The sequence below is a fragment of the Macaca mulatta genome, chromosome 1 (assembly GCF_049350105.2).
Source record: "Macaca mulatta isolate MMU2019108-1 chromosome 1, T2T-MMU8v2.0, whole genome shotgun sequence".
Lineage (NCBI taxonomy): Eukaryota > Metazoa > Chordata > Mammalia > Primates > Cercopithecidae > Macaca > Macaca mulatta.
Window position 1 is genome coordinate 162,311,860 of NC_133406.1, and position 23,848 is coordinate 162,335,707.

The 23,848-nt window shown below is 39.5% G+C and overlaps 2 long non-coding RNA genes across 2 annotated transcripts in view; one reads left to right on the forward strand and one right to left on the reverse strand.

Moving 5' to 3' along the window:
- Window positions 1–18,904, reverse strand: part of LOC106999326 (uncharacterized) — a 39,633-nt gene extending 20,729 nt beyond the window's left edge. Inside the window, exons 1-4 of the long non-coding RNA XR_013400869.1 lie at window positions 18,693–18,904; window positions 7,540–7,663; window positions 6,483–6,590; window positions 700–890 (exon numbers count right to left, since the gene is read on the reverse strand). This is a non-coding gene — a long non-coding RNA (uncharacterized LOC106999326). The remainder of the gene's footprint in view (window positions 1–699; window positions 891–6,482; window positions 6,591–7,539; window positions 7,664–18,692) is intronic.
- On the forward strand, window positions 672–16,464 carry LOC144332773 (uncharacterized). Its single transcript, XR_013400872.1, has 2 exons — window positions 672–945; window positions 15,684–16,464. It is a non-coding gene; the product is annotated as an uncharacterized LOC144332773 (long non-coding RNA).
- Window positions 18,905–23,848: the final 4,944 nt, after the last annotated feature.

Sequence of the window (23,848 nt, forward strand, 5' to 3'; positions counted from 1 at the left end):
CACCAAGTGTGTGACACACACACACACACACACACACTCTCTCTAACTTGTTCTAAAGCAGTCCTCCTCCCATGATTGGAAGCCACATTCCAATTGGAGTTCTTACAACAAATAAACTGTTTATGAGAATCTTCCCCACTAGCCCCACATCTGCCAGTCTGTCCACTCCCAAGGACGACAGGAACACCAGTCAACCAACCCACGGGCTTTTGCTTAGACTCAGGGCTGTGGTGGAGACAATCAGACAACCCTCAGTGGAAAATATCAAGGCCAGTTGAAGGCCAAAGTGGCAAGAAACCACTTGGAAACCACGTGTGTGTGCCTTGAAACAGTAAATAACGTTGTGTGAATTCAACCATTCATTCTGTTTATGAAGCCAGCACACAATTATTTATCTTACTACAGATGTGTTTTTTTGTGACATGTTTTTAAAAAACAATTTTGATGACAGAATAAAAAACCACTTTCTTTAACCCTCCCAATTTTTGTTCCTACATCTGTTTTCTGTACTAAGAACTGCACAAATGATTTGCATTGTTATTCTGATGTAATCTAAATCTCTTTTCCGCAACTAGACTGGTTTCTTGTCTTTCAAATAGACACATGACAGCTGCCTTCCCAATAGAGCCGTGTGCAAAAAGGGGAGGTGCAACCCAAAGAGGGTTGGCAGCTGGAATTTCCCCAGTGTGGGTAGAAGACCTGGCAAGTTACAGGCAGATGGAGAGGACTACGTGGACAGACGGGACCCATGCGTTGCTGTGGCCATCGCTCTTGCAGCTGCTCTTCCTTTTATCTTCTGAAGGGTGGCTCTTGGCTGCTGGCTTCACTTTCAGAAAGAACCCCACTTTCGCAAGCCTCGAGGATCAGCTTCTACTCTTGCATCCTATTTTCTTGAGCAAAAAAAAGAAGTGAATCAGTATTAGAAAGCTCTGAGAACAGGGAAAAGTGAGTAAACAAACTTATTTTTTCCTCTGAATGGAACATAAGTTCTTCACGGGCAGAAGCATAGTATAGGTGGTTCATTATAAACTATCAATATAATATTAAAATAACCCAGTTAGGCGGGTAAAGGGCTTCTTTTCAAATCAGACCCTCCTGGAACTGGGGAGAAGGAGAATACCAGGGTCTGGACTTTTTTGTTTTTTCAATAAAATATTGTTTTGGGTTTTTCATTTTTGTCAAAAAGTCATTTTTCTGACTGTGAAATAAAAAAAAGGTCTATTTTTTTCAGCCTACATTAAGCAGTTCAGCTTATGAAGATGAATGGCCTCTGGCTGTTGTCATTACAATAAGTTTTTTAGTGTACGGTACTCAAAGACAATATTCTCAAACCATTGTAAGCAGGATTTTTTTATTCTTCATTCAAGTAAACATGTATCAACTAGCTTCTATGGGTCTGGTATGGGCAAGGGATGTTCTTTGAGAATCATTTTCCAGGTAGAAGTTTATAATGAACCCCGCCTTTTACCTCACCAATTAATAATGGTATGTGCTTGAAAAGTAGCTCTCCAGGGTCTCACCTGCATGATCTGCACATCTAGAACAGGGAGCACTAACTGGCATTAAGGTACATAGAAGAAAACATACAGCCCAGCACTTATGCACACTGACTCCGAAGCTAGCTGTCTGGGTTCATTTCCCACCTCTGCCACTTGCTAGATCAACGAGAAAAACAATTTCTCATTCAAGTAGTAATACAAACAATTTACATAAGGACTCAGCACATAGTAAGGTACTCTACTAAGTGTTAGTTATTATTAAGAGCCTGGTTTAACAGCGCTCTAAGCCACCACCCAGAGAAACCACTGAGAACCCAAGGCCTAGCCTTCCCCCTACTGAAGTGGTCCGAGTCATTCCCTCCACTCCCCCCAAGCCCTGCTGATGCTGCCCTGTCTTGCTAGTGATGCCACCCTAACAACATGAATGCCTTCACCGCCGCCTTCTCTAGCCTCTCAGTGTTGCCCTGTCAGTCTCCTGAGTTGATCCTGTGGCTCTCTCAAATAGAAGGGAGGATTCTCTTTCCATCATTGTAACTTTCTACCAGACCTTTAAGTGCGATCTCTCTGTTTTTTAATAAATCTCCCATAAAGGGTAGCTTACTCTTTTAGTTTCCTTCAGAATTATCTTCCAAATAACTCAAGAAAAGCAATCCCCTGGGCAAAGTCAGAAAATATTTGAGTGGCAGCTTAAATAACCTGCTCAACAAGTCTCTTCCCACTGATTATGTCACTGTTCCACCAAGGTAGTTAGGCAACTTGATCTCGCCCTATACGTGAGTATCATTATACTTCTTGTACAGTAGTACCCTCTTATCTGTAGTTTCACCTTCCATGGTTTCAGTTACCTGTGGTCCAAAGATAGATGGCTATAGGCAAACTTCACTTTATTTTACTTCACAGATATTGCATTTTTTACAAATTGAAGTTTTGCAGCAATGCTGCGTTGAGCAGTCTATTGGCACCAATTTTCCAACAGCATGTGCTCACTTCATGTCTGTCAGCACTTTTTAAGAATAAGCATTTTTTTTTTTTTTTTTTTTTGAGGTGGAGTCTCACTTTTGTTTTCCAGGCTGGAATGCAGTGGTGTGATCTGGGCTCGCTGCAACCTCTGCCTCCCAGATTCAAGTGATTCTCTCTCAGCCTCCCAAGTAGCTGGGATTACAGGTGTGCACCACCACACCTGGCTAATTTTTATATTTTTAGTAAAGCCAAGGTTTCACCATGTTGGCCAGGCTGGTCTTGAACTCCTGACCTCAGGTGATCCGCCCATCTTGGCCTCCCAAAGTACTAGGATCACAGGCATGAGCTACTACACCCAGCCAAGAATAAGCTATTTTTTAAGATATATATGTGATTTTTCTAGACACTTAATAAGCTACAGTGTCATGTAAACATAACTTTCGTATGCACTGGGAAACGAAAAAAAAAAGTGTGACTCACTTTACTGAGATATTTGTTTTATTATAATTGTCTAGAACCAAACCTATAATATCTCCAAATATGCCTGTACAGAAAATAAGATTTTAAAAGAGAGAGATAACATTCACATAACTTTTAGTATAGTATGTTGTTATAATTGTTCTATTATCAATTATTGTGGTTAATCTCTTGCTGTACCTAATTTACATGTTAAACTTTATCATAGGTATGTATGTATACAAGGAAACATAGTATATATAGAACTCAGTACTATCCTTAGTTTTAGACATCTGGTGGGAGTCTTGGAAATGGATCCCCAAAGATAAAGAGAGACTATTTTATATCCCCACACATACCTCACATCAACACACACAAGCATACACATGCACACACACACCCACACACACAGCCTTGCATAACACCTTACTGGAGAATTTTAGTCTCCTTATCTTGAGGATCAATCAACAATTCCAAATTTTCTTTACCATATTTTCAGGGCACCTATCAAGTTGTCATGCAAATAGAGCTCTGAAGTCTGTTAGCCTCTGTCTGGGACTACATATAAGACTTCCTTAATCCTGTGTTTTTCCTGATGTTTACCTGTTAGTATTTCTTAAATGATGATCAAGAACCATTGACAGCAAAATCACCTGAGCAGTCTTGTTAAACATTTATATCAGCTGGGTCAGAATCTCTGGGACCCTAATTAGGATGGCTATTATGAAAAAGTCAAAAAATAACAAATGCTGGCAAGGATGCAGACAAAAGGGAACTCTTCTACTCTGTTGGAAATGTAAACTAATACAGCTAGTTAGGAAAATAGTATGGAGGTTCCTCAAAAAACTACATATAGAACTACTGTATGATTTAGCAACCCCTCTACTGGGAATTTATCCAAAGGAAAGGAAATCAGTATATCACAGAGACATTTGTACTCCCATGTTTATTGCAGCACTATTCATAATAACTAAGATATAGAATCAACCTAGGTGTCCAACAACAGATGAATAGATAAGGAAAATGTAGTATATATACACAATGGAATACTATTCAGCCATAAAAAAGGATGAAATCCTGTCACTCACAATAACTTGGATGGAACTGGAGGACATTATGTTAAGTAAAATGAGCCAGGAACAGAAAGTTAAACATCACGTGTTCTCACTCATCTGTAGAAGCAAAGAAAAAGATATCATAGAAGTAAGAAGAAAAACAGGATACTAGAGGCTGGGAAGGATAGGGGAAAGGGGGGAATGGAGAGAGATTTGTTAAAGGATATAAAACTTCAGCTAGAAAGAAGAAATACATTCTAGTGTTCTATGCCACTAGGATGACAATAGTTAACAATAATATGTTATATAGTCTCAAATAGCTAGAGGAAGGATATTGAACACTCCCAACACAAAGAAATGATAAATGTTTAAGATGATGGGTATGCTAAGTACCCTGATGTGATCACTGTACTTTATATGTATCAAAACATTGCTACATACCCCATGAATATATACAAATATTATTTATCAATTTTTTAAAAATTAAATAAATATTTTTTTAAAAATAAGACAGAAAAGAATCCCTGGGCATAAGAGTCAACATTTTCAATTTTTGTAAGCTCTACCTTGATATACTCTGATGTTTGAGAACTACTGTTCTGCATCATTTTGAAATATATATTGTTTTGAAACAAACATTAACTGCATTAACATGCATTATGTGTCTATCTGATCACTTAAATTATTGTAAGCAATTACAGTGATATTGAACATAAAATCCTGTATGCCATCCTTTATTATTTAAAATATGCTCCAGCACTAAGGTGAAGAATGTCAGCAAAGCAGGAAAATCTCTGGTCTCAGGAACCAATGAGAACAAGTCAAAGAATTGGTACAAATGTACAGTTGAAGCCCCTAATAGCAAGTCCAAACAGCCTCTCGGTTAAATACATGAACACTGCAGTCAGCAAGACCTGGATTCAGTTCCCAGTATGGCCACTAACTCCCTGTGTGACCTTCAATTTTCTTAACCAGTCTGTGCCTCAGTTTTCTCACCTGTAAGATTTAGGTACTAATATGAACCTCATAGATTTATTCTCAGAATGAATCAAGCAAAGATAGGCAAGGTATTCAGTAGAGTACACAGTAAGCCCGGTAAGTCATTATTTCTGGATAAAAAGTAACCCCAATGGATTCCAAATAAACCAAACAGCTCTCATCTAAATAAAATCTTCAAGATTGTTAGCGAGCTGCTGGCCTGATGGCACTTTGCCTTCTTTCCAAGTACCTGGATACCTTGATAGTGTGATCTTCAAAGCACGACAGAGCAAAGCAAAACAACATGAGTCCAAACAGCCAGATATTCTACCAGACAACTCCAGCCCTAGAGAGGAGTCAAGAAAAGGCAGGCAAAATCCAAAGAATAAACCATCTTCAAAAGTGGGACAGATTCGCTCAATAGATATTCATAGAGCACCTGTACCAAGCACTGTGCGGTGCTGGAAATCAGACTCTCACTGTGCGAGTCAGAACAGACTCTCTTCCCTTGTGGAGCTTATACCCCAGTGCAGGGAAGCAGACAATAAACAAGTAAATTAGCAAAACATAAAATATACAATACTGTCTGATGGTGAAACGTGCTGTAGAGACATGGAAAGCAAAGTTGAGGGAAAAAGAGAGCCAGGTTGAATAATAATCAACATAAAGCAGAAAAATCTATTACAAGAGATAAGGCAGGAGGAATTGCTTTTCCCTACTCTCTATCATCCACTCAATACAGCACTTCAGACATCAGATTTGTGGGAGTTTTCCACACATGACAAGCAAGCAGTTCTATAGAAGACACCAGCTGAGTATCCTCTAATTCAATTCAATTCTGACACTGTCCACCTGTAGATAGCATCAGATAGTACAGGTTGAAGGCTCAGTACCACAAGACAGCCCCTCACTTCAGATGCCAGTGGCAAGTAGTACGTTGTCACCATGTCTGACTGACTGGGTATAAACCGGGGTTCCCACAACCCTTTCCTTGGGTGCAATTGATTTGCTAGAGTGGCTAACAGAACTCAGGAAAACACTTTATTTACCCATTTATTAAAAGATGCACAGGGCAAGGTATGGATCAAGTAAACACCACCCTCCAGGAACCCCCACAAGTTCATCTATTAGGAAGCTCCCCAAATCCAGTTCTTTGGGCTTTTATGGAGGCTTCATTACATAGGCACAACTAGTTAAATCATTGGGTATTAGTGAACAATTCAATCTTTAGCCCCTCTACCATACCAGAGGGTTGAGAGTAGGGATGAAAGTCCCAACCCTCTAATCATGCTTTGGTCTTTCTGGGTGACCAGCCCCATCCTGAGGCTACCTAGGGGCCCCCAGCTACCTCATTAGCAAACATAAGACACCTAAACTGGTCAGGCATAGTGACTCACACCTGTAATCCCAACACCTTGGGAGGCCGAAGCAGGAGAATCGCTTGAGCCCAGAAGTTTGAGACCAGCCTAGACAACATGGAGAAACTCCATCTCTACAAAAAATACAAAAATTAGCCAGATGTGGTGGCATATACCTGTAGTCTGGAGGCTGAGGTGGGAGGATTGCTTGAGCCTGGAAGGTAGTGGTTGCAGTGAGCCGAGATTGCACCACTGCACTCCAGCCTGTGTGACAGAGCCAGATCCTGTTGCAAAAAAAAAAAAAAAACACCCAGACTCAGAACTTTTTAATTTCTCTGCCCTTTCAGTCATTCTACTGGTGTTATCCAGCACTCACTGTGCCCAGAGCTCTCTGTAGAAGAAGCAACTGGAAGAGGCTCTGGCCCCTCCAGGAGTTTACAGGCAGACTCAGAAAGAAGGTTCAACCCTTTGGAGTGAAAGAAAGCAAAGGAATGAGCTTGCTCTGGGGTGCAACCAACAAATGCAAGAGGGGACTAAGGGCTTCAGGTGATCCTGTTTGGAGCTAAATTTGATTTCCATTATGAAGACCATTTGGAAGGAGTGAGGACAGAGATATCTGCGAGTCAGTCTGCAGCTCCTCGCTGCTGGGATAAGTGCTGGGTGAGACTGCGCTCCGGCTGCACAAAACAAGACCCCAGAGAAGGGCCACAGTATGAGCCCCACTGGCAGCTGCTTGCCACAGGGAAACCAGTCACAGACAAGGTTATTAAAGCCCACACCTCCACTGCTGGATCCCATTTTTAAGATTGAAAAAGCTGAATATTAGTGCCAATTCACAAGTCAGAGCTACCAAAAACTCAAATCATAATTAAGAAAGGGTGAATTGTATTTACCGGGAAAAACAAATTGCCACAAAGGGAGTGCTGGAACAAGTACTAGGAACACACAGTGCCCATTTCATTCTTTTCTCCGGTCAATTTCAGGGTGTTTTAAAAGCAAAGAGGCAGCAGTTAGAGAGGAAGCTAAGGGAACAGTGCAAACACACAGAGGAATGAAACTGGAGTGGGGGCCTCATGACCCTGAGCCAGACCAAATGGAATGCGGATTTGACCAAGCTGCTCCTTGTTTAAAACCCTGCAGAGGCCGCCCACTCTGCTTTAAGTAAAGCCCAAACTCCTTCACGTGGCCCACAAAGGCAGGCAGAATCTGGTTCCTTGCCTAGCTGTTTCTCACCATTCGCCAGAAAGGGATATACTGGTTGGTTTAAGCTGGGCAGGTTCCACCGCTGGAGCCAGATGTGGTATCCATGGTATCCAGTCCATGCCAGATGCGTAGCTGAGCAAAGCAGAACAAGACCCTAGAGACAAAAACCCAAGTCTGTTAAAGAAATGAAGAAATAGACACCAAGAAAGCAATCAACAAATACCCATTTTAAAGGTTAATCAACTTTCCAAAGCAGTGTTCAAGTTTTTCCACCATGTAAAAAAGTATTCTATCACTCCTGCATTGTTTAGAGAAACTGATGCTTAGACTCAGACAGAACTGTGGAGACAGAGCCCAGTCTAACCCCTTATGTTACAGCAATTAAGGCATAGAAAAGTGAAGTAATTACCCCAGTTAGTGCCCTTGAAAAGAATAATACCTAATTGTTTTTATTTCTGAGCTGACACACTCCTTCTAGTATGTCATTACTTCACAACCAGGACAGAATCAAACCATAGGATTTATCGATTGTTATTCTAAAATATAGTTTATTGGCAGAGAGAGTATGTTTGTTGGATTTGTAAGGAAGGGGGTAGGTAGAAAAGAATGAAAGAATGGAAAAAGAGAGCAGTTTTAATATCATTTTAATTTTGTTTTAATTCATAACTTTCTTTTTTATATTTTATTTTATATGTTTATTTTAGACTCAGGAGTTAGATCTGCAGGTTATCTGGATATATTACATAATGCTGAGATTTGTGTTTCAATTGAATCTGTCACCCAAATAGCGAACATAGTACCTGATAGGTAATTTTTCAGCCCTTGGCCTCCTCCCTCTCTCAGTATTTGGTTTTCTGTTCCTGTTAACTCACTTAGGATAATGGCCTCCAGTTGCATCCACGTTGCTGCAAAAGACATGATTTCATCCTTTTCTATGGCTGCATAGTATTCCATGGTGTATATGGACCACATTTTCTTTATCCAATCCGCCGTTGATTGGGCACCTAGGTGGAGTCCATGTCTTTGCTATTGTAAATTCACAGAACTTTCTAACGCATTTACTAACACTTAAAGCAACAGCTTTTCTTACAGTTGAGAAAATGTGACATCCAGAACTTTGATAATAAGAATCCATATAGTAACAATAATTGGGCTTATAAGTCCTGGTTCCCAGGCTGAACACCACTGGGGGAAAAGACAAGTTGTTGACTCTGCCCTCAGCACTGGTGTGCTTGAAATCTTCTAGGGGATCCTCATGTGGAATGGTTTTGATGTGAGGAGGCACTCTTCAGGGTACAGAGAGTAAACACTCGTGTTGGTCAATTTTCTTTAATCTTTTTTTTTAATTTTAGTTTAAGTTCTGGAATACAAATGCAGAACGTGTAGGTTTGTTACATAGGTATATGTGTGCCATAGTGGTTTGCTGCACCTATCAACCCATCATTTAGATTTTAAGCCCCGCATGCATTAGCTGTTTATCCTAATGCTCTCCCTCCCCTCGCCCCCGACCCCCCAACTGGCCCCAGTGTGTGTTGTTCCCCTCCCTGTGTCCATGTGTTCTCATTGTTCAACTCCCACTTATGAGTGAGGACATGCGGTGTTTAGTTTTCTTTTCCTGTGTTAGTTTGCTGAGGATGATGACTTCCGGCTTCATCTACGTCACTGCAAAGGACATGATCTCATTCCTTTTTATGGCTGCATAGTATTCCATGATGTATATGTACCACATTTTCTTTATCCAGTCTATCATTGATGAGCATTTGGGTTGGTTCCATTGATGGGCATTTGGGTTGTAAATAGTGCTGCAATAAATATACATATGCACGTGCCTTTATAGTAAAATGATTTATGTTCTTTTGGGTATATACCCAGTAATGGGATTACCGGTTCAAATGGTATTTCTGCTTCTAGATCCTTGAGGAATCGCCACACTGTCACCTGCAATGGTTGAACTAATTTACATTCCCACCACACGTTGGTCAATTTTTTAAAATCACAGAGCATATGTCTTCATCTATGTTGTCATATATGGCAGTATTTCCTTCTTTTTCAAGGTTGAATAATATTGTATTTACAGTTGTCACTTGGTATCTACCCCAGATTGGTTCTAGGAACCTCAAGGATACCAAAATCCAAGGTTGTACAAGACCCTTATATAAAATGGCATAATATTTGCATATAACCTATATACATCTTCTGATACACTTTAAATCACCTCTAGATTACTTTTAATAGCTAATACAAGGTAAATGCTATGTAAATAGTTGTTATACTGTATTTTTTATTTGTATTATTTTTATTGTTTGGGGATTTTTTCATACTACATTTTTTATCTGTGATTACTTGAACCTGTGGATACAGAGAGCTGGCTGTATATACCACATTTTCTTTATCCATTCATTTGTTGATGCACAGTTAGTTTGTTTCCACATTTTAGCTATTGTGAATAGTGCTGCAAGAAATATGAGCGTGCAAATATCTCTCTGAGATCCTGATTTCAACTCTTTTGGATAAACACTCAGAAGTAGGATTGCTGAATCATAAAGTAGTTCTATTAAAGGATAAATACGGTATGATTCCACTCACATGAGGTATCTAAAATAGTCAAACTCATAGAAGCAGAGAATAGAATGGTGGTTATCAGAGGTTGGGGAGAAGGGGAAATGGGGAGTTGCTAGTCAGCAGGCATGAAGTTTCAGCTGTGCAGCATGAAGAAGCTCTAGAGATCCACGGTACAAAATTGTGCCTGTGGTTAACGGTCCTGTATTACACACTTTAAAAGTGTTCCAAGGACAGATCTCATGTTAAGTGTTCTTACCATAACTTTTTTTTTTTTTTTTTTAATAAATCATAAAGCAACCCAGGCTCTAGGACCTGTGAACTCTCAGTCAGGTCACAAAACTGCATTTCACATTCAGGGCCGAACAGCTAGTAAGAGCCAGTTATGGGCTTGGGAAGAATGAATCAAAAATTGGCAAATCTTCCCAGTGGCCTGGCAAATCTATCCACTGGAAGTCACACCTCCTCCAGGTGAGGAGGGGCCAATTCAAAGGCAAACAGCTCACTCAGAGGAAGTGTGTCTTAAGCCATTATTTACTTTAGTATCTCAGCAGGAATTAGTTTAGCTGAAGTGTGGCTCTCGCCTGGCTGCCCGGCCCGGATTCCTCCCTCTGCCCTTCCTTTCCTGCAGGCCTTCCTCTCCTGCAGGACTTCTTTAACCCTCTGGCCCAAATTCTCTTCCTAATGTAAGCTGAATTGTGTGATTCTTCTGCTTAAAACAAACACTTTGACAAATTTAAATGTTCGTATAATAAATCCCCTCTCGTTAACACCCATTAACACCCAATAAACCCCCCTTTTTAACCCATTAACCTTTGTTTGAGGTCCAGATCCCCTAACCATAATTCATCCTGTGCTCTCATCCACCAAACCACAGAGGCCACCTCCCAGGTCACCTTCACTTTCATGCCTACTATTCTTATTCTGGCAGTTTTCTCCACTGAGAGTCCTTCCCTGCCTTAACTGTAGAACAAAGCTTGACCCATTTTTAAGGCCCAGGTAAACTTTATCCCTTCTCTCAATTTTCCTCCATAGTTTTCCTTTTCACATTCCATTCCTCCCCATACAAATATAACATTATGTTTCAGTCATTTCTTTGCCTTTTGGTCTCCTACAAGGCAAGAACTGTATTTTACTCACCATTGGGTTGCCAGCCATTGTGCAGAGTAGATGCCCAACTAATATTCATTGAGTTGGATTGAATTATTCAATATCTGTCTTGCTTCAAGCCAGATTCAAATCACACCTTCTTTCAGAAGTCACCCTAAACTATCCTAACTGTAGCCTCAGCCAATGTCTTGAAGCAGTCTGATTCCTCCCTCTCTTAAGTCCAATCTACAAGTGCAGCTCCAGATCCAAATCCCAGGACCCAGTATGAACCGAGTCACCCAGACTAAGTAACTCCAGCCCACATTCCAGAGTTTAGCATCAAATCACCCTTGCCAATCTCACATTTACTTGTTAACTTATTTAAAAACATCTGAAAGCCTACTTTGCACCAGACCCTATATCAGGTGCAAAAGAAATAAGGACAAGGAAGTGAAGAGCCCTGCTCTTAGGGAGCCCACAGTCTAGTTGAGGAGGGTGAGAGATAAACAACTCTGTTGCAAATCCTTTATCATATCTTGCCCAATTCCCCGTCTCTCTGCTCCATTTCTTGTTCTTGGGATTCTTTTTGCCTTGATTCCTGTTTCAGAAACCCCAATTTTCTTTTCAGACAAATCTTGCAATCTCATTACCAGGACAAAAGCCCTATCCCAAATTTTTCTTCAGTATAACCAGACTTCCTACAGACTATTCTTTATGGAGTAAGGAAAAGCCTATTTCTTCTAGGCTTTTTTGTTTCTAGGAGTTTTTGTTTCAGGACTCTCTAGCATGTCTCTGAAGTCTGGAATGTAATATGAATTATCCAGTGTTCTTTAACTTTAACATATATAAGATTCTCTAAAATCCTATTTAAAATGGATGTCCTCAGAGTCTATTCCCAGATATTTCTAGCAATCTGTATTTATTGCAAGTCTCCCAGGTGATTTTGAAGTAGGTGGTCCAGGAACTTTGCAAAACACCATCTTAAGATCCACAGGTGCACTGAGTCTTGGAAAAATCTACACTGTATCTTACCCTTCCCCACCACCACCACCATAGACTTGGACCCTAAAAACCTTCACTGGCTGGGCTAATCCTCCAAGTCTCCTGCCAAAGGAAGTATAATTTAAACAACAAGGACCTACTGCGCATGACTGCCTCAACTTTTGAATATTACCATTCCCAACTCCCCGCCATTGGTCACTGTCCTCATGCTTTATCTTGACCTTTTTGCCAGTTCCTTGCTAGGGCTCTGATCTATTTCCATTACCACTGAGACACCATGTTTTGCGAACTAACATCTAAAATTCTGTTATTCTTTCATCCCTCTGTCCACCATCCCTACCTAGATAGGTTTCATTCCGGTTCTAGCCCTTCCCAACTACTCCATTCAAGTGTAAATTATCAACTGTGTCTGCTCAAATCATCAAAAATCCCAGCCCATGGTCATATTTAATTCATCTGAAATACTACAGCACCAATTGTCTATGTCACTCATTGACACTTGTTATACTTTGTCCTGTTACCTATATCCTATCTCTCCAGCTAGACTGTAAATTAGTATTTGTAGATTAAATAATCATAAATGCCCTGGCCTGGAGGAAAAAAAAAAAAACAAGAAATGTATGATAACGGTAAAGGTCTAGAGGAACTAGCGTTGCCAGAAAAGTCAGGCTTTGAAGAGATACTACAGTTTGTATTGACTCCCCAGAAGAAAGGGTATTTTTAACCATCATCATCATATTTCCCATTTATTGAGGGCCAATAATGGGCCAGGCTATGCCTGCTGTATTACCTGTCTTTCCTCTAATCCTCACAACCATCCTTTGAAGAAACTGAGGTTCAAGGAAGTCCTTATATTTCCGAAGTTTATACAGCCAAAAAAATGAAAGCGTTGAGATAATGACTCAGCCCATGTTCTTACTGCATGGTCCAAAGTACCATGGTCTTTCCACTACACTACAAATCAAGGAAACAAGTATCACCAGCTCTTCTATTTTGCCAGAGCCTCCTAGTCCCTAAAAAGCTCTCATGTCCCTTGGAAATTTCCAACAAGTTCAAAAATGTATAAGAAAGAAAAAGCATTTTCCTAGAATAATTAGGGAATAACACGCAGTTAGGTGTACAAAGCAAGAAGGGAAGTTTTTCTGCCCAACAACAGTGCTTATTCCTCTGCTCAATTTTGTGATACTAAACATAAAGCAAAACAAACTCTGGACATTTTAATGTTGTTTTCTTATTGGAGAATCTGACTTCTACTTCACAGGACAGGAAAACAGACCACTGAGCAGAATGAAGCATGGGGGCCCCTTCTAATAAGACTTTATGGCTGAGCTTCTGTAGGTTCTGTATCAGCCTGAAAGATCCCTTGGCCCCTCTCCTAATTGCAGAGGCTGTTCCTAGCATGAACACTGGATAAGCTGCCCACAGCTTGGAGGCATGCTAGGCAGAACACCCTCATGGCTTCCAGGCAGCTTCATTGGATGCCAAGAATTAATTAATTAGCCCTGAGGACTTTTAGAGCAAGAGCCAATGGGAGTTATTATATAAGCTTGGGACTAGAGCATCATAAAGACAGGAAGCAGATGCAGCAGAGCCACAGACCTCACACTCCCTGGCACTCCAGCTGCTGTCTGGAGTATTGGTGAGTGCATTCGGTTTGGAGTCAAAAGCCCAAGTCTGGGTCTATGGGGACTTTGCATCTTGCTAACCTTTCTGAGTCTAATTCCTCATCTGTAAAATGAGAAGAATAATCCCTGCACTACTCATTGCACATGGCTTAATAAGGCTCAAATGAGGTATTTGTATATGAACACTCTATAAAGACTATAAATGTTCCCTTGACTGCTCCCATAGCAATCTCTGCTTCCTTAACAAGCATTTATCATACTTTACAGTTATTACTTTTTTGTCTGTCTTTATCTTCTAGGCTATACATACCATAAAGACAGAGACTAGATCAATATTTCTCACCACTGTCTCCCAGTATCTATGACAGTACTGGACACTTGGTTGATGCTCAGTAAATATTTGCAAGATGAATGAATGAATGAATGAATGAATGAGTGAATGAATGTAGTCCTCTACAGTGTTCATTTCTTTTATGAAAATCTCATGGCATGGTAAGAACAAACCCCGTGTCATCATCACTGTCTTAATTTATCTCAGTTACTTCCAACTTTATTTCACTCTATAACTAAAACCATTCATCAGACACAGCTGTGGTGCTCAAGAAGTATATAATACACAGGGAGTAAGGCATGTACAAACAAAAAATCAAATAGTAGCAAACAGAGCAAATGCCATTTCTGACAGATTCCCCTTTTTATTTCAACTTTTTTCAAAGACAATTTCTGGGGTAATTGCCAATATCCTATAACTGTAAGTTTCCATATTTATAGGCCATGGACCTAGTATAACCAGGTGGACTATTTTAAATATAAATTCAATCATGTAGAAATTCCAGAGTTTTCTTTGTGGAGGAATGACTTCCTCAAAGCTCTGAGAACCAGAAGTAGACAATATGTGAGATAGACAGTATGTCGAGACAGGAAGTGTGGGGGGGGGGGGGTGTTGAGGTTGCTTCTATAGATTCCGGTGAAACATTTTGTGGAACTAAAGAGTCAGATTCAAACTTAAAGGTAGGCTCTATCATTTACTAAGATTTTCATGCGATGAGAAGAACTGGAAAGCCAACACATGGCAGAAGTTCAATGCCCCAATATTTTTAGTACTTTAAAATTACAAATGTTCTTTTAACTGCTTTTAGGTGGAACAAATATGCAAACTAACCTAATAACTTGAGCAAGTCACTGAGGGTTTCTTTTGTGGGATATTTTTGTCTGGGTCTACAGAGGAGCTAAGAACAAAGACATCACATAAAACAGGGAAGTTTGGGAACACTTCTAACAGGGAAGAGTTGAGTGATGTCTTTACCACTACGGAGAAGAGTGAACAGGAGAAGGGAAAACGATGAAAACAGCAAGCTGGGCGGTCTAATAGAAAAGCCTTCTCTTTTTGATATGCTAGAAGCAATTGATCAGGTATTGAACCCTGCAGTAGTTAAGTCTGAAAAAGAGATTTTAGAATTCCTTAATCATTTCTAACACCTCAATAAATACAACAAGCAATTACATGATGAATAAAATTTCCAGTGTATTTGTTATTCAACAAATAATTGTTAAGAATGAAACTCAGTATTACTTATTTGCTGTAAGTTAATTTTAAGCATTTACCTGGGTAAGTGCCTATGATAGACACTTTGGGGAGTATAACAGAGCCTGAAAGTTGTCCCCCAATATCTATTCTCCCCTTTGTTCACAGCTGAGAATGTTAGATGATTAAGTTTAACAAATAAAGACTGCATTTCCCAACCACCCCTGAAGCTAGGTATGCAAATGTGACTGTTCTATCAACAGGATATCAAAGACATGTCATATCAGCAGCTTCCACGAACTTTCCTTTGGAGAGAGCTGGTCCATACGATTAACTCTTTTGTCTCTCCCTCCTTTCTTCTTCCTGAAACAAAGATGCTACCATCTTGAAGCTAAGGACAACCACACTCTTAGGATGGAGGAGCAGTGAGATGGAAGGAGACTGCAGCCCTGAGGACTTTTAGAGCAAGAGTCATGACCAACCTGTCCTGCCTACCTTCCAACTTTTATATGAGAAACAACACACTTCTATTTAGATGAAACCACTATTATTTTTGGAGGTTTTCTGTTACTGCTGAACCTAAGGTTCATTGATACAGAAAAGACACCATATTCAGAGGAAATAGGAAATAGTTCTCAACTTTAAGAAATATCATAAACTTGAGAAGGATGTGAGTAGTATACTTTTCACGAAGCAGAAAATTATGAGTTTCACAAGACAGATCGAACAAAATATCATTGAAGACGGAAAAAATAAAAGGGAAACAAATCACTTCTGTTAGAAGAGCATAAGAGAAGGAATCATGCCTCAGGTGATATTTGAGACAAGTCCTGAAAGAAGAATAGAATTGTGATAGATGAAATGAGGAGGCATTGAAATAGGAGATGAAAGGCAAACTAGGCAGAACGAACAGCATTATAAAGGCATGGAAGTGGAAAAGCATGAATTGTGTTCTGGGAATGTTAGATGATTGAGTTTAACAAGAGCACAGGTTGTAGATAGTGATTGTTACTGACCACCCAATGGACTTATTTCTTCAATCTGCTGCATTTTATTTCATGACCTTTGCCACTAGCTGACAGCATATTATTATATTGACTTTATATTATCTGTTTATTTTTCTAGAGTTACTAAAATAAAAGTTCTCAAACTTTTTGATCATTATCAAAAATTATTAAAAGCCCCAAAGAGCTTTTGTTTATGTGAGTTATATCTATAAATACTTACAGTATCAGACATTTAAATTGAGGAAATTTTAAAGATTTAAATATTTATTCATTTTTAAAATAAACCCATTACATGTTTACCATATTGTATGGGTCAGAGTTCTCTGGAGAAACAGAACCCATTGTGTGTGTGTGTGTGTGTGTGTGTGTGTGTGTGTGTGTGTGTGTGCACGCATGAGGGGATTTATTATGGGAATTGGCTCACATGATTATGGAGCCCAACAAGTCCCATCTTATGCCATCTGCAAGTTAGAAAACAAGGGAAGCTGGTGGTGTGATTCATTCTAAGTCGAACGGCCCAATAGTCAAGGGAGTGGAGGGTGTAAGTCCCAAACTCCCAAGGCCCAGACACCTGGAGTTCTGATGTCAAAGGCAGGAGAAGATGGATGCCCCAGCTCCAGAAGGTAAATTTGCCTTTCCTCTGCCCTTTTGATCTATGTGAGCCCTCAGTGGATTGGATGATACCTGCACACATTTAGTGAGGGCAGATCTTCCCTACTCAGCTCACTGATTCAAATGCCAATCACTTCCAGAAACACCCTGACAGACATGCCCAGAAATAATGCTTTGCCAGCTATTTGGATATTCCTTAACCCAGTCAAACTGACAGCTAATATTAACCATTACACATATATTCATGGGAAAAAAAAACTACCTTTCAAACAAAAAAAAATTAGACAAGTGGCATTGCTTTGCATTTTTGTGATGCTCCTTAATGTCTGGCTTCATAGAAGGCAACCAGTTTCCTATGTCTGCTTCTATATTCAGTCTGTTTGTGATATCACATGTCAGGTAGCCTCTGGGAAACTTCATGTACGTACCTTTTTTTTAATGAGAAAAATGACAAATTGCGTCATAACAAATCGTTTTGACTTGGCAGACACCCTAGCAGGGTCTCAGAGACCCTCAGGGTTCCCCGATTACACTTTGAGAACTGCTGAACTAGAATATAAGCTCAGTAAGGGCAGAGACTATATATCTGTTATATCCCAGCACCTAGACCAGAGTCTGGCACACAGTAGGCACTCAATAAGTACTGATTAGCTAAATATATGAACCTGAGGCTATAGTGTGAAAGATATTGAGTGCCAGGCTAATAAGTTTGGAATTGACTTAGTAGACACTGGGCAACCAGTAGAGGTTTCTGAGCAGGTAAATGTAACAGTGTGATTAATCTGACCACACCAAGGAGGACGAGCTGGAGAGAAGAACAACTTGGATCAGAGGTGCCAATTAGGATACTTTTGATGTAGTCCAAGAGAGTAACAGAGAGATTTTGAAGTAGGATGAAGACTATGCAAACTGAAAGAGGAGGACAGAAGTGAGAAACTCCCCGATACACTGTGTTAGCCCTCAACTAGCAATCCATTAATCTATGTAGGCTTGCCTTTAACAGTGTGATCTTGAGCAAGTCAATCAACTCCTTGTTCAATACACTTTCTTCATTAGTAAAATAAAATATTGTATTAAACATGGATTGTCACTTTCTCTGCAACAACTCAAAGTAATTTGCAAATAATAGTTATATCACTAAAATATTAATTTTAAATGTCACAAAATCTTAATTTCTTATTGCTAACTTTTCCTGCATTTACTTTTGCTAATATTGGTTATTAACCATGCCCTTTAAAAGTAAGATTAGAGAATCAGTATTAAACTTCAATATTAGTTGAAGTGTTTACTTGGGGGAAAACCATGTATCATTTATTAAGGCCTTTTAACTTATTTAAATCTCAAGTGATTCCTACAATATAGTTATTTTCCACCCTTTCCAATTGGGAAATATTAAGAAATGTACTCAAGACTTCATACCTTGTAGTAACAAGACAGAATTCAAAAAGATATATATGATTCTAAAACATATAGTCTTCCTGTAACACTACTCCAAAGAAATTGAGATACCATTTAAATTTGGATATGTTGTTATTAATTTGGACATCTTGATTGATAAGCATAAAAATATAGCACATTTGGAATTAAACTGACTACCACTTTAATTATCTAGAAATATCAGAGAAAATCCAATTCTACAAAGTTCAACATGGCAGGAAAATGGCTATATCCAGATCATTAAAATGTATAGGAAACTACAGGAAAAGGTGAAGGAAGGAGTTAAGACCTTGCAGAAACTTGAGGGAAACAGAAAAAAACAATCACCTCATCTTATTTTCAAACCTGAGTACACCACTGAGAAAGAAACAGGCTCTGTTCTTCATCATTTCTTGGTTCGTTTTTGGCTGAAGTGGATTTAGGTCCATGCTGGGAATAAATAGGATATGCTCTGAAGTGGTTACCAAATCAGCAATGGCTCAAGTAGTACTACTCATGAACATTATTCCAACTGTCTGACTCAGATAGATGTCAGCTCAGATTTCAACTCCCTGCAGCCATTTGGTTGAAAGGATTTCATAACTTTCAAGGAAGCATTTAAAGTTTGTATTTCATCTCAAGGAAAGTAAAGGACATATTTGTTCTCTGCCTTAGATCAGAAATGTGCTTGATTTTGTAAAGACTGCATAGAGAGAGAACACTCAACTCTCATCTCTTTAAAATTATTCCTCATTGCATCCCTTTTCTGTCTAACTTCACAGCAATTGTTTGAAGACCAATGCAGTCACCTTTCCTTACCTACTTCTGCAGTAGTATATTCTGAAATTATAACATCAGAGTTAATTATTATTTTATAATATACTGAGATACATGTATAAACTCCTGATTATTACTCATTTTCTCAGTAAACTTTGCTTGAGAATCTATGATATGCCAAGCATTATGTTAGGCACTAGGGATCCAAAAATGAATAAAACAGGTCCTTACATTCAAAGTGGTTATGTTTAGTGGGGAGAGAGTCAGACAAGTAAGTAGATACGTCTTTCATTGATGAGTTCATATTAAACAAATATTTTAGCAACCACTTTTTTCCAGATGTTCATATCAGATGTTGGGGATACAAAGATAAAAATTTACTCCTCAACGGTAAAGTAATACTATCCAGGTAAAGCAAAGAAAAATTCAGAAGGGAAAAAAAATGTAGTTTACAAATCAGAAAGCTATGGGGGTTCTAAAATGATTCATGTAGAAATGTGATAGACTTTTCCTGGGATAAACCTATACTTTTAGAAATAGGATGAAAGAACATGAAGAAGGTAGTCAGGAGGGCAGAAAAATGGGAAAGGAAGAAGAGCAATGCCATGGAAGCTCTGCCTGGTGAATTAACAGCCTGAGAATGTTCCTATGTGGCTTTGAGGAACAAGTCAACTGAGTTTAGAGTGTGCTCCTTTGAGATTTTTCCATGACTTCCATCATGGATATAGATTAGCAGGTTGTTTATGTCACAATCAAGCCTGGGTATAGAGTTTAGGGATGGAGAGAAGTACTGGTTAGTAGCTAAGTGCAAAATTACCCTAGCATAACTATTCTGGTGAAAAATACCAACTGCTTTTTGGACATATCCTTTTACCCATTTTGATTCCAACCCAACACCGTTCTCTGTATTTACTAAGCTTTGGAGTTTCTATTGACTTCCAATTATTTCACTTGAGTAATACTGTTAGTATTACTCAAGTATTAGTACAAGCACGAGTCCTTTATCATCTCTGAAACACTGCCAAGCTTTGCTCTCCCCTCAGCAAGGGAAAACTTAATTAACATTTTGTTAATTTCTAGAAGTGTTTCAGTTTGCCCTTCTCTGGGGTTTCCACTCGCTCTGAGAAAGGAAAAAACTGCTCATAGATAAAGAATATAGTAGATGAGGCATAAACATGGAACTAATCAAGTTCTCAAAATTATTTAGAAAACCTAGACTGTTTTCGAAACTATTGTGGCAGGTTGCTTATGAAGTATTAACCCACAAACAACGGGGGAGGGGGAGACATGAGATAGCCTTGCAATCCCTTTGTTTACCCTGTAGCTCCCACCCCCACTTTAAACTAATCCTGGCCTCTGCTGCCCCCAGAAAAGCTAGACCATAGTTGAAATGCAAATTGAGGCAAAAGAAGTTAATTTTTAGCTTTTAAACTTCCAGACCTGAAGACTTGGCATAAGCAATACATTTCAAAGACTATTTAACTAGCCATGCCTTCTGTCCCTCCCCATCCCCCAATGGGAAGAGTCAATAAAACCTTTATTATAGAGGAGGTAGCAAGAGTTTGGAGATTAAGCAAAAGATGAGTCCTGTTCTTTGCCTACCCCAGCCAGAGACTTGTGGGATTTAAAGGAGGTGGTTCTCCCTGTAAGCCTGAGGATATGAGATGGACTCAGTGAGAAGGCCTTCAGCCCTGCAGGTCTCTCAGTTACAGACAAGAAAGGTAGACTACAGAACAGGAGTGTAAAGAGCCCTGAGTTTCCTCCAAGTCCCTGAGTGTCACAACACAATGTCTGAAATTCCCATGCCCCAGAACCAAGGGAGATATAAAAGCTAGCAGAAAAACTATAACTTCAAGGGTTCAACAGTGGGGTTGGCAGACTTCTGAAATAGGCCCAAGATTCCCAGCCCCTGGTATCAGCCTTTGAGTGTGGGTAGAACTTGTGAATGTGACAAGATTTTACAGGTGTGATTAGCTTATCTTACACGGCAAAGGTGAAGGGAATTTGAAGATGTAATTAAAGTGCCTAATCAGTTGACTGAGTTAATCAAAAAGGAAGATTATCTTGGGGGGTGTGATGTAATCAGATGAGCCCTGAAATTGAAGGTAAGAGAGATTATTCTGCTGGCCTGGAACAAGCCAAAGGTGGTGTGTGAGGAAGCCTGTGAGGGCCACAGGTAAGCCCCTAAAGGCCATCCTAAAGCTGAGAGATGTTACCAATTGGTTGCTAGCAAGAAGACAAAAAGTCCAGTCATACAACCACAAGGGAATAAACTCTGCCAATAGCCTAATGAGAGTAGAAGCAGATTCTTCCCCAGAGCTTCTGAGTGAGAACACAGCCTGGCTGACCCCTTGATTTCAGCCTTGTGAGACATTAAGCAGAGGGCTCAGCTCAACAGTACCCAGAATTCCAACCCATAGAAATTGTGAAATAATATTGGGGGAACTTTAAACCACTAGGTTTGCAGTCACTTATGCAGTAATGGAAAACTAATAAACACAGCTAGGAATGAGAATGCAGAGATAGGGCCATGGGGCTAAGCACTGGATGGGAAATGGGTAGCTTGGGTGAGACACCCAAGGCTCAGCAAGACAGCACATTCCCAGAAGACATCAACAGAGACCTAGATGCTTTTAAAGGAGATACAGAAATCTCCCACCTATTTGAGATGGCATTTGCACCCCTCCCCAAGCCAAGCTTAGCATCAACTCCAGAAGCAAGAAAATTGAAGACAAAAGTGTTAAAAATCTTAAAGTTAACTAAGTTTAAACCTGAAATATGTAAGAAAAAATGTCAGAAGTGTTTGACACTATTGATAAGTTGTTGGATTAAGATTTCTGCCTCAGATAGAAAAGGAGTTCAGGCTAGAAATTTTTGTTAGAGAGGAGAAGTTTCATTTTTACACAGTCAAGTTTACGGTATGTGAAATCCATCTCCACCCCAACATCTTCTAGTGGAGTCTTGCATCCACTGTCAGGGCCATACTATAGAAACACAGAGCAAAAGGTAAAAGGAATTTCTTCTCTCCAACATTGTTACCCTGAGAACGTCCATTTAAAATTAACATCAAGGGCAGCCTCAAAAGTAGTCCCAGAGACTTCCAGGGACAAATGGAAGAATAAAACCAGAATACAGGCCATTGCCCGGTCAAACCTAACAAAATGAATACCAAATACTTGTTAAAAACCAGGCACACTCAAAAGAAAGGACACAACTTCAAGGCAACATTTAAAACAATGACTAGACAAAGAGAAATAGAAAGATTCCAGAAATCAAGCTATGTTTCCTCCCGCTACACTCCCCTCCCAACCTCACCAGTCCACCAAACCCGTTCTCAAGCAATACATGGGGCAAAAGGTGAGGTGACAAAGTCCTGGGAAAATTCACTAATCTCCTCAATGAAGCAATAAGTAGATGGAAAAGGGAAGTAGCAACCAGGAAAATATGGCAGATCCCTTGACAAGGGAATCTTCTTCACTGTAGTTCATTGTTTACTTTTTCTAGCCAAGAGAAAGTAAGCAAATGCAGATTCTACCCAAAATATATAAATGACATCAAAAAAGCTATAAGAAAGATGAATAATCCAATAGAAAGGGGGGTAAAATTCATAAACAGATGTTTCCAACAAGAAACAAGACTGCCAATAAAAAATGTAAAAAAGAGGTTCAACCTCATTGGTAACCAGCAAAATGCATTAACAACACAATGAGATTTTATTTGACACCCAAGAGATTGGCATACATTAAAAGATAGCACAATAACTAGCATGAGTAAGGATGTGAAAGACTGGGGGTTCTCATAAACTGCCAGTGGGAGAATAAAATATAAGCCCTGGAAAGCAATTCAGCATTGTTTTGGGTACTACAGACAACCAATCTCACATGTGGATATGCTGCTGTCACTCATTTACCAAATAGCCCCAAGGCTGCTAGTTTTGAGTGGGGCCAGAACTAGAGAAGTCTCTGCAGGAGGTCCAAGTTTGGATGTGCTTCATCCTGCTACCCACTCCTCATGACCAGGAAATCCAGGGGAACTCCAAGTGCCTGTGGTAAAGAAAGATGTGGCAGGGAGTCTCTGGCAATTCCTAATAAAGGAATCTCAGCAAACACCCCTGGGGTTCTCCTCTGCTGATAACTTCAGTTTTACCTTTTAAGAAATAGCTCCCGGCTTGCTACTGGGCATAGTTGAAATAAAATGCTTGAACGAGACCCCAGCTACCCATCATAAACCAGGTGCTATTTGATCCACTGTTTCAGTTATTTATTGTTGCATGACAAATTACCCCAAAACTTGGTGGCTTAAAACAAGCCAGATAACAGAGTTCTGTATGCAATAATCAGAAAGGAGCGATGTGCTGAAATCGTGACTTTTAGGCCCCCTAATGGTTTTTAAATTACATTTATAGATTTTAATAATTCAACTAGTGACTACCTGTGCTTCACCTCTCAAATAATTTCCAGATTTTTGCTGACTTAAATAGTTGTGTCTATAAAAGGTAAGAATGGAGAATCATAGGAATTATAGGAATAGACTGTAGTAAAATGTAGGTCAAGTATTTTCTATATAAATCCTCACTTTCCCAGAATTATGATACTGAGAACATTTTAGAATGCAGTTATTCTGAAATTCATAATGTAAACACAAGTTAGTATTCCTGTTTATTCTCAAGTGAATCTTTACCAGGAAATCAACCTGACAAACTTTGACTGCAGAGAACGATGCCAAAT